Below are 13,252 nucleotides of genomic sequence, written 5' to 3'. Positions count from 1 at the left end.
CCGCCGACATACCCCGCAAACCCACTCCCACCGACAGACCCCCCAAACCCACTCCCGCCGACATACCCCCCAAACCCACTCCCGCCGACATACCACCCAAACCCAATCCCGCCGACATATCCCGCAAACCCACTCGCGCCGACATACCCCGCAAACCCACTCCCGCCGACATACCCCGCAAACCCACTCCCGCCGACATACCCCGCAAACCCACTCCCGCCGACATACCACCCAAACTCACTCCCACCGACATACCCCCGAAACCCACTCCCGCCGACATACCCCCGAAACCCACTGCCGCCGACATACCACCCAAACCCACTCCCGCCGACATACCCCCCAAACCCACTCCCACCGACATACCCCCCAAACCCACTCCCTCAGACATACCCCCCAAACCCACTTCCCGCCACGACCCCCCCAAACCCACTCCCGCCGACATACCCCCCAAACCCACTCCCGCCGACATACCCCCCAAACCCACTCCCACCGACATACCCCCCAAACCCACTCCCGCCCACATATCCCCCAAACCCACTCCCGCCGACATACCCCCCAAACCCACTCCCACCGACATACCCCCCAAACCCACTCCCGCCCACATATCCCCCAAACCCACTCCCGCCGACATACCCCGCAAACCCACTCCCACCGACAGACCCCCCAAACCCACTCCCGCCGACATACCCCCCAAACCCACTCCCGCCGACATACCACCCAAACCCAATCCCGCCGACATACCACGCAAACCCACTCGCGCCGACATACCCCCCAAACCCACTCCCGCCGACATACCCCCCAAACCCACTCCCGCCGACATACCCCGCAAACCCACTCCCGCCGACATACCCCCCAAACTCACTCCCGCCCACATACCCCCCAAACCCACTCCCGCCCACACATCCCCCAAACCCACTCCCGCCGACATACCCCGCAAACCCACTCCCACCGACAGACCCCCCAAACCCACTCCCGCCGACATACCCCCCAAACCCACTCCCGCCGACATACCACCCAAACCCAATCCCGCCGACATACCCCGCAAACCCACTCGCGCCGACATACCCCCCAACCCCACTCCCGCCGACATACCCCGCAAACCCACTCCCACCGACATACCCCCCAAACCCACTCCCTCAGACATACCCCGCAAACCCACTCCCGCCGACATGCCCCGCAAACCCACTCCCGCCCACATATCCCCCAAACCCACTCCCGCCGACATACCCCGCAAACCCACTCCCACCGACAGACCCCCCAAACCCACTCCCGCCGACATACCCCCCAAACCCACTCCCGCCGACATACCACCCAAACCCAATCCCGCCGACATACCCCGCAAACCCACTCGCGCCGACATACCCCCCAACCCCACTCCCGCCGACATACCCCGCAAACCCACTCCCACCGACATACCCCCCAAACCCACTCCCTCAGACATACCCCGCAAACCCACTCCCGCCGACATGCCCCGCAAACCCACTCCCGCCGACATACCCCGCAAACCCACTCCCGCCGACATACCCCCCAAACCCACTCCCGCCGACATACCCCGCAAACCCACTCCCGCCGACATACCCCGCAAACCCACTCCCGCCGACATACCCCGCAAACACACTCCCGCCGACATACCACCCAAACTCACTCCCACCGACATACCCCCGAAACCCACTCCCGCCGACATACCCCCGAAACCCACTGCCGCCGACATACCACCCAAACCCACTCCCGCCGACATACCCCCCAAACCCACTCCCACCGACATACCCCCCAAACCCACTCCCTCAGACATACCCCCCAAACCCACTTCCCGCCACGACCCCCCCAAACCCACTCCCGCCGACATACCCCCCAAACCCACTCCCGCCGACATACCCCCCAAACCCACTCCCACCGACATACCCCCCAAACCCACTCCCGCCCACATATCCCCCAAACCCACTCCCGCCGACATACCCCGCAAACCCACTCCCACCGACAGACCCCCCAAACCCACTCCCGCCGACATACCCCCCAAACCCACTCCCGCCGACATACCACCCAAACCCAATCCCGCCGACATACCCCGCAAACCCACTCGCGCCGACATACCCCCCAACCCCACTCCCGCCGACATACCCCGCAAACCCACTCCCGCCGACATGCCCCGCAAACCCACTCCCGCCGACATACCCCGCAAACCCACTCCCGCCGACATACCCCCCAAACCCACTCCCGCCGACATACCCCGCAAACCCACTCCCGCCGACATACCCCGCAAACCCACTCCCGCCGACATACCCCGCAAACACACTCCCGCCGACATACCACCCAAACTCACTCCCACCGACATACCCCCGAAACCCACTCCCGCCGACATACCCCCGAAACCCACTGCCGCCGACATACCACCCAAACCCACTCCCGCCGACATACCCCCCAAACCCACTCCCACCGACATACCCCCCAAACCCACTCCCTCAGACATACCCCCCAAACCCACTTCCCGCCACGACCCCCCCAAACCCACTCCCGCCGACATACCCCCCAAACCCACTCCCGCCGACATACCCCCCAAACTCACTCCCGCCGACATACCCCCCAAACCCACTCCCGCCGACACACTCCGCAAACCCACTCCCACCAACATACCCCCCAAACCCACTCGCGCCGACATACCCCGAAAACTCACTCCCGCCGACATACCCCCCAAACTCACTCCCGCCGACATACCCCCCAAACTCACTCCCGCCGACATACCCCCCAAACCCACTCCCGCCGACATACCCCGCAAACCCACTCCCGCCGACATACCCCCCAAACCCACTCCCGCCGACATACCCCGCAAACCAACTCCCGCCGACATACCCCCCAAACTCACTCCCGCCGACATACCCCGCAAACCCACTCCCGCCGACATACCCCGCAAACCCACTCCCGCCGACATACCCCGCAAACCCACTCCCGCCGACATACCCCCCAAACCCACTCCCACCGACATACCTCCCAAACCCACTTCCGGCCATGACCCCCCCAAACCCACTCCCGCCGACATACCCTCCAAACCCACTTCCCGCCACGACCCCCCCAAACTCACTCCCGCCGACATATCCACCAAACTCACTCCCGCCGACATACCCCCCAAACTCACTCCCGCCGACATACCCCCCAAACCCACTCCCGCCGACACACTCCGCAAACCCACTCCCACCGACATACCCCCCAAACCCACTCGCGCCGACATACCCCGAAAACTCACTCCCGCCGACATACCCCCCAAACTCACTCCCGCCGACATGCCCCGCAAACCCACTCCCGCCGACATACCCCCCAAACCCACTCCCACCGACATACCTCCCAAACCCACTCCCACCGACATACCTCCCAAACCCACTTCCCGCCACGACCCCCCCAAACCCACTCCCGCCGACATACCCCCCAAACTCACTCCCGCCGACATACCCCCCAAACCCACTCCCGCCGACACACTCCGCAAACCCACTCCCACCGACATACCCCCCAAACCCACTCGCGCCGACATACCCCGAAAACCCACTCCCGCCGACATACCCCCCAATCCCACTCCCACCGACATACCTCCCAAACCCACTTCCCGCCACGACCGCCCCAAACCCACTCCCGCCGACATACACCCCAAACCCACTCCCGCCGACATACCCCGCAAACCCACTCCCACCGACATACCCCCCAAACCCACTCCCTCAGACATACCCCCCCCAAACTAACTCCCTCAGACATACCCCCCAAACCCACTCCCGCCGACATACCGCCCAAACCCACTCCCGCCAACATACCCACGAAACCCACTCCCTCAGACATACCCCCCCCAAACCCACTCCCTCAGACATACCCCCCAAACCCACTTCCCGCCACGACCCCCCCAAACCCACTCCCGCCGACATACCCCCCAAACCCACTCCCGCCGACATACCCCCCAAACCCACTCCCACCGACATACCCCCCAAACCCACTCCCGCCCACATATCCCCCAAACCCACTCCCGCCGACATACCCCGCAAACCCACTCCCACCGACAGACCCCCCAAACCCACTCCCGCCGACATACCCCCCAAACCCACTCCCGCCGACATACCACCCAAACCCAATCCCGCCGACATACCCCGCAAACCCACTCGCGCCGACATACCCCCCAACCCCACTCCCGCCGACATACCCCGCAAACCCACTCCCGCCGACATGCCCCGCAAACCCACTCCCGCCGACATACCCCGCAAACCCACTCCCGCCGACATACCCCCCAAACCCACTCCCGCCGACATACCCCGCAAACCCACTCCCGCCGACATACCCCGCAAACCCACTCCCGCCGACATACCCCGCAAACACACTCCCGCCGACATACCACCCAAACTCACTCCCACCGACATACCCCCCAAACCCACTCCCTCAGACATACCCCCCAAACCCACTTCCCGCCACGACCCCCCCAAACCCACTCCCGCCGACATACCCCCCAAACCCACTCCCGCCGACATACCCCCCAAACTCACTCCCGCCGACATACCCCCCAAACCCACTCCCGCCGACACACTCCGCAAACCCACTCCCACCAACATACCCCCCAAACCCACTCGCGCCGACATACCCCGAAAACTCACTCCCGCCGACATACCCCCCAAACTCACTCCCGCCGACATACCCCCCAAACTCACTCCCGCCGACATACCCCCCAAACCCACTCCCGCCGACATACCCCGCAAACCCACTCCCGCCGACATACCCCCCAAACCCACTCCCGCCGACATACCCCGCAAACCAACTCCCGCCGACATACCCCCCAAACTCACTCCCGCCGACATACCCCGCAAACCCACTCCCGCCGACATACCCCGCAAACCCACTCCCGCCGACATACCCCGCAAACCCACTCCCGCCGACATACCCCCCAAACCCACTCCCACCGACATACCTCCCAAACCCACTTCCGGCCATGACCCCCCCAAACCCACTCCCGCCGACATACCCTCCAAACCCACTTCCCGCCACGACCCCCCCAAACTCACTCCCGCCGACATATCCACCAAACTCACTCCCGCCGACATACCCCCCAAACTCACTCCCGCCGACATACCCCCCAAACCCACTCCCGCCGACACACTCCGCAAACCCACTCCCACCGACATACCCCCCAAACCCACTCGCGCCGACATACCCCGAAAACTCACTCCCGCCGACATACCCCCCAAACTCACTCCCGCCGACATGCCCCGCAAACCCACTCCCGCCGACATACCCCCCAAACCCACTCCCACCGACATACCTCCCAAACCCACTCCCACCGACATACCTCCCAAACCCACTTCCCGCCACGACCCCCCCAAACCCACTCCCGCCGACATACCCCCCAAACTCACTCCCGCCGACATACCCCCCAAACCCACTCCCGCCGACACACTCCGCAAACCCACTCCCACCGACATACCCCCCAAACCCACTCGCGCCGACATACCCCGAAAACCCACTCCCGCCGACATACCCCCCAATCCCACTCCCACCGACATACCTCCCAAACCCACTTCCCGCCACGACCGCCCCAAACCCACTCCCGCCGACATACACCCCAAACCCACTCCCGCCGACATACCCCGCAAACCCACTCCCACCGACATACCCCCCAAACCCACTCCCTCAGACATACCCCCCCCAAACTAACTCCCTCAGACATACCCCCCAAACCCACTCCCGCCGACATACCGCCCAAACCCACTCCCGCCAACATACCCACGAAACCCACTCCCTCAGACATACCCCCCCCAAACCCACTCCCTCAGACATACCCCCCAAACCCACTTCCCGCCACGACCCCCCCAAACCCACTCCCGCCGACATACCCCCCAAACCCACTCCCGCCGACATACCCCCCAAACCCACTCCCACCGACATACCCCCCAAACCCACTCCCGCCCACATATCCCCCAAACCCACTCCCGCCGACATACCCCGCAAACCCACTCCCACCGACAGACCCCCCAAACCCACTCCCGCCGACATACCCCCCAAACCCACTCCCGCCGACATACCACCCAAACCCAATCCCGCCGACATACCCCGCAAACCCACTCGCGCCGACATACCCCCCAACCCCACTCCCGCCGACATACCCCGCAAACCCACTCCCGCCGACATGCCCCGCAAACCCACTCCCGCCGACATACCCCGCAAACCCACTCCCGCCGACATACCCCCCAAACCCACTCCCGCCGACATACCCCGCAAACCCACTCCCGCCGACATACCCCGCAAACCCACTCCCGCCGACATACCCCGCAAACACACTCCCGCCGACATACCACCCAAACTCACTCCCACCGACATACCCCCGAAACCCACTCCCGCCGACATAACCCCGAAACCCACTGCCGCCGACATACCACCCAAACCCACTCCCGCCGACATACCCCCCAAACCCACTCCCACCGACATACCCCCCAAACCCACTCCCTCAGACATACCCCCCAAACCCACTTCCCGCCACGACCCCCCCAAACCCACTCCCGCCGACATACCCCCCAAACCCACTCCCGCCGACATACCCCCCAAACTCACTCCCGCCGACATACCCCCCAAACCCACTCCCGCCGACACACTCCGCAAACCCACTCCCACCAACATACCCCCCAAACCCACTCGCGCCGACATACCCCGAAAACTCACTCCCGCCGACATACCCCCCAAACTCACTCCCGCCGACATACCCCCCAAACTCACTCCCGCCGACATACCCCCCAAACCCACTCCCGCCGACATACCCCCCAAACCCACTCCCGCCGACATACCCCGCAAACCAACTCCCGCCGACATACCCCCCAAACTCACTCCCGCCGACATACCCCGCAAACCCACTCCCGCCGACATACCCCGCAAACCCACTCCCGCCGACATACCCCGCAAACCCACTCCCGCCGACATACCCCCCAAACCCACTCCCACCGACATACCTCCCAAACCCACTTCCGGCCATGACCCCCCCAAACCCACTCCCGCCGACATACCCTCCAAACCCACTTCCCGCCACGACCCCCCCAAACTCACTCCCGCCGACATATCCACCAAACTCACTCCCGCCGACATACCCCCCAAACTCACTCCCGCCGACATACCCCCCAAACCCACTCCCGCCGACACACTCCGCAAACCCACTCCCACCGACATACCCCCCAAACCCACTCGCGCCGACATACCCCGAAAACTCACTCCCGCCGACATACCCCCCAAACTCACTCCCGCCGACATGCCCCGCAAACCCACTCCCGCCGACATACCCCCCAAACCCACTCCCACCGACATACCTCCCAAACCCACTCCCGCCGACATACCTCGCAAACCCACTCCCACCGACAGACCCCCCAAACCCACTCCCGCCGACATACCCCCCAAACCCACTCCCGCCGACATACCACCCAAACCCAATCCCGCCGACATACCCCGCAAACCCACTCGCGCCGACATACCCCCCAACCCCACTCCCGCCGACATACCCCGCAAACCCACTCCCACCGACATACCCCACAAACCCACTCCCGCCGACATACCCCCCAAACCCACTCCCGCCGACATACCCCGCAAACCCACTCCCGCCGACATTCCCCGCAAACCCACTCCCGCCGACATACCCCGCAAACACACTCCCGCCGACATACCACCCAAACTCACTCCCACCGACATACCCCCGAAACCCACTCCCGCCGACATACCCCCGAAACCCACTGCCGCCGACATACCACCCAAACCCACTCCCGCCGACATACCACCCAAACCCACTCCCGCCGACATACCCCCCAAACCCACTCCCACCGACATACCCCCCAAACCCACTCCCTCAGACATACCCCCCAAACCCACTTCCCGCCACGACCCCCCCAAACCCACTCCCGCCGACATACCCCCCAAACCCACTCCCGCCGACATACCCCCCAAACCCACTCCCACCGACATACCCCCCAAACCCACTCCCGCCCACATATCCCCCAAACCCACTCCCGCCGACATACCCCGCAAACCCACTCCCACCGACAGACCCCCCAAACCCACTCCCGCCGACATACCCCCCAAACCCACTCCCGCCGACATACCACCCAAACCCAATCCCGCCGACATACCCCGCAAACCCACTCGCGCCGACATACCCCCCAACCCCACTCCCGCCGATATACCCCGCAAACCCACTCCCGCCGACATGCCCCGCAAACCCACTCCCGCCGACATACCCCGCAAACCCACTCCCGCCGACATACCCCCCAAACCCACTCCCGCCGACATACCCCGCAAACCCACTCCCGCCGACATACCCCGCAAACCCACTCCCGCCGACATACCCCGCAAACACACTCCCGCCGACATACCCCCGAAACCCACTCCCGCCGACATACCCCCGAAACCCACTCCCGCCGACATACCCCCGAAACCCACTGCCGCCGACATACCACCCAAACCCACTCCCGCCGACATACCCCCCAAACCCACTCCCACCGACATACCCCCCAAACCCACTCCCTCAGACATACCCCCCAAACCCACTTCCCGCCACGACCCCCCCAAACCCACTCCCGCCGACATACCCCCCAAACCCACTCCTGCCGACATACCCCCCAAACTCACTCCCGCCGACATACCCCCCAAACCCACTCCCGCCGACACACTCCGCAAACCCACTCCCACCAACATACCCCCCAAACCCACTCGCGCCGACATACCCCGAAAACTCACTCCCGCCGACATACCCCCCAAACTCACTCCCGCCGACATACCCCCCAAACTCACTCCCGCCGACATACCCCCCAAACCCACTCCCGCCGACATACCCCGCAAACCCACTCCCGCCGACATACCCCCCAAACCCACTCCCGCCGACATACCCCGCAAACCCACTCCCGCCGACATACCCCCCAAACTCACTCCCGCCGACATACCCCGCAAACCCACTCCCGCCGACATACCCCGCAAACCCACTCCCGCCGACATACCCCGCAAACCCACTCCCGCCGACATACCCCCCAAACCCACTCCCGCCGACATACCCTCCAAACCCACTTCCCGCCACGACCCCCCCAAACTCACTCCCGCCGACATATCCACCAAACTCACTCCCGCCGACATACCCCCCAAACTCACTCCCGCCGACATACCCCCCAAACCCACTCCCGCCGACACACTCCGCAAACCCACTCCCACCGACATACCCCCCAAACCCACTCGCGCCGACATACCCCGAAAACTCACTCCCGCCGACATACCCCCCAAACTCACTCCCGCCGACATGCCCCGCAAACCCACTCCCGCCGACATACCCCCCAAACCCACTCCCACCGACATACCTCCCAAACCCACTCCCACCGACATACCTCCCAAACCCACTTCCCGCCACGACCCCCCCAAACCCACTCCCGCCGACATACCCCCCAAACTCACTCCCGCCGACATACCCCCCAAACCCACTCCCGCCGACACACTCCGCAAACCCACTCCCACCGACATACCCCCCAAACCCACTCGCGCCGACATACCCCGAAAACCCACTCCCGCCGACATACCCCCCAATCCCACTCCCACCGACATACCTCCCAAACCCACTTCCCGCCACGACCGCCCCAAACCCACTCCCGCCGACATACACCCCAAACCCACTCCCGCCGACATACCCCGCAAACCCACTCCCACCGACATACCCCCCAAACCCACTCCCTCAGACATACCCCCCCCAAACTAACTCCCTCAGACATACCCCCCAAACCCACTCCCGCCGACATACCGCCCAAACCCACTCCCGCCAACATACCCACGAAACCCACTCCCTCAGACATACCCCCCCCAAACCCACTCCCTCAGACATACCCCCCCAAACCCACTCCCGCCGACATACCCCCGAAACCCACTCCCGCTGACATACCCCCAAACCCACTCCCTCAGACATACCCCCCAAACCCACTCCCACCGACATACCCCCCAAACCCACTCCCGCGACATACCCCGCAAACCCACTCCCGCCGACATACCCCCCAAACCCACTCCCTCAGAAATACCCCCCAAACCCACTCCCTCAGACATACCCTCCAAACCCACTCCCGCCGACATACCCCCCAAACCCACTCCCACCGACATACCCCCCAAACCCACTCCCGCGACATACCCCGCAAACCCACTCCCGCCGACATACCCCCCAAACCCACTCCCTCAGAAATACCCCCCAAACCCACTCCCTCAGACATACCCTCCAAACCCACTCCCGCCGACATACCCCCCAAACCCACTCCCACCGACATACCCCCCAAACCCACTCCCTCAGACATACCCCCCAAACCCACAACCTCAGACATACCCCCCAAACCCACTCCCGCCGACATACCCCCGAAACCCACACCCTCAGACATACCCCCCATACCCACTCGCGCCGACATACCCCCAAACCCACTCCCTCAGACATACCCCCCAAACTCACTCCCACCGACATACCCCCGAAACCCACACCCTCAGACATACCCCGCAAACCCACTCCCGCAGACATACCCCGCAAACCCACTCCCGCCGACATACCCCCCAAACTCACTCCCGCCGACATACCCCCGAAACCCACCCCCGCCGACATACCCCCGAAACCCACTGCCGCCGACATACCACCCAAACCCACTCCCGCCGACATACCCCCCAAACCCACTTCCCACCACGACCCCCCCAAACTCACTCCCGCCGACATACCCCCGAAACTCACTCCCGCCGACATACCCCCCAAACTCACTCCCTCAGACATACCCCCCAAACCCACTCCATCAGACATACCCCCCAAACCCACTCCCTCCGACATACCCCCCAAACCCATTCCCTCCGACATACCCCGCAAACTCATTCCCTCCGACATACCCCCAAACCCACTCCCGCTGACATACCCCGCAAACCCACTCCCGCCGACATACCCCCGAAACCCACTGCCGCCGACATACCACCCAAACCCACTCCCGCCGACATACCACCCAAACCCACTCCCGCAGACATACCCCGCAAACTCACTCCCGCTGACATACCCCCCAAACCCACTCCCGCCGACATACCCCCCAAACCCACTCCCGCCGACATACGCCCCAAACCCACTTCCGCCGACATACCCCCCAAACCTACTCCCGCCGACATACCCCCGAAACCCACTCCCGCCGACATACCCCCGAAACCCACTCCCGCCGACATACCCCGCAAACTCACTCCCGCCGACATACCCCCCAAACCCACTCCCGCCGACATACCCCCGAAACCCACTCCCGCCGACATACCCCCGAAACCCACTCCCGCCGACATACCCCCGAAACCCACTCCCGCCGACATACCCCCTAAACCCACTCCCGCCGACATACCCCCCAAACCCACTCCCTCAGACATACCCCCCCGAACCCACTCCCGCCGACATACCCCAGAAACCCACTCCCGCCGACATACCCCCGAAACCCACTCCCGCCGACATACCCCCGAAACCCACTCCCGCCGACATACCCCCGAAACCCACTCCCGCCGACATACCCCCGAAACCCACTCCCGCCGACATACCCCCGAAACCCACTCCCGCCGACATACCCCCGAAACCCACTCCCGCCGACATACCCCCGAAACCCACTCCCGCCGACATACCCCCGAAACCCACTCCCGCCGACATACCCCCCAAACCCACTCCCTCAGACATACCCCCCCGAACCCACTCCCGCCGACATACCCCCCAAACCCACTCCCGCCGACATACCCCCAAACCCACTCCCGCCGACATACCCCCAAACCCACTCCCGCCGACATACCCCGCAAACCCACTCCCGCCGACATACCCCCCAAACCCACTCCCTCAGACATACCCCCCAAACCCACTCCCGCCGACATACGCCCCAAACTCACTCCCGCCGACATACCCCCCAAACTCACTCCCGCCGACATACCCCGCAAACCCACTCCCGCCGACATACCCCCCAAACTCACTCCCACCGACATACCCCCCAAATTCACTCCCGCCGACATACCCCTCAAACCCACTCCCGCCGACATACCCCCCAAACTCACTCCCGCCGACATACCCCGCAAACCCACTCCCGCCGACATACCCCCCAAACCCACTCCCGCCGACATACCCCCAAAACCCACCCCCTCAGACATACCCCCCAAACCCACTCCCTCAGACATACCCTCCAAACCCACTCCCGCCGACATACCCCCGAAACCCACCCCCTCAGACACACCCCCCAAACCCACTCCCTCAGACATACTCCCCAGACCCACTCCCGCCGACATACTCCCCAGACCCACTCCCGCCGACATACCCCGCAAACCCACTCCCGCCGACATACCCCGCAAACCCACTTCCCGCCGCGACCCCCCGAAACCCACTCCCGCCGACATACCCCCCAAACCCTCCCGCCGACATACCCCCCAAACCCACTCCCGCCGACATACCCCGCAAACCCACACCCTCAGACATACCCCCCAAACCCACTCCCGCCAACATACCCCGCAAACCCACTCCCGCCGACATACCCCCCAAACCCACCCCCTCAGACATACCCCCCAAACCCACTCCCTCAGACATACCCTCCAAACCCACTCCCGCCGACATACCCCGCAAACCCACTCCCGCCTACATACCCCCCAAACCCAGTCCCGCCGACATACCCCCCAAACCCACCCCCTCAGACATACCCCCCAAACTCACTCCCACCGACATACCCCCGAAACCCACTCCCGCCGACATACCACCCAAACCCACTGCCGCCGACATACCACCCAAACCCACCGACATAACCCACAAATCCAATCGTGCCAACATTCCCCCCAAACCCACTCCCGCCGACAAAGCCCCCAAACCCACTCCCGCCGACATACCCCCCAAACCCACTCCCACCGACATACCTCCCAAACCCACTTCCCGCCACGACCCCCCCAAACCAACTCGCGCCGACATACCCCCCCAAACCCACTCCCGCCAACATACCCCGCAAACCCACTCCCGCCGACATACCCCCCAAACCCACTCCCGCCGACATACGCCCCAAACCCACTCCCACCGACATACCCCACAAATCCAACCACGCCAATATTCCCCCCAAACCCACTCCCGCCGACAAACCCCCCAAACCCACTCCCGCCGACATACCCCCCAAACCCACTCCCACCGACATACCCCCCAAACCCACTCAAGCTAAGACCCCTCCATATCCACTCACAACGAGACCCCTCCATATCCACTCACACCGAGACCCCTCCATATCCA

At 64.2% G+C, this 13,252-nt stretch overlaps 1 protein-coding gene across 9 annotated transcripts in view; it reads right to left on the bottom strand.

Moving 5' to 3' along the window:
* nktr (natural killer cell triggering receptor) overlaps positions 1 to 13,252 on the bottom strand; it is a 306,045-nt gene that overhangs the window by 55,398 nt on the left and 237,395 nt on the right. The window lies entirely within an intron of this gene.

Source organism: Scyliorhinus torazame, chromosome 6 (assembly GCF_047496885.1).
Source record: "Scyliorhinus torazame isolate Kashiwa2021f chromosome 6, sScyTor2.1, whole genome shotgun sequence".
In the NCBI taxonomy this organism is placed as follows: domain Eukaryota; kingdom Metazoa; phylum Chordata; class Chondrichthyes; order Carcharhiniformes; family Scyliorhinidae; genus Scyliorhinus; species Scyliorhinus torazame.
This window is presented reverse-complemented; position numbering and strand designations above follow the sequence as displayed.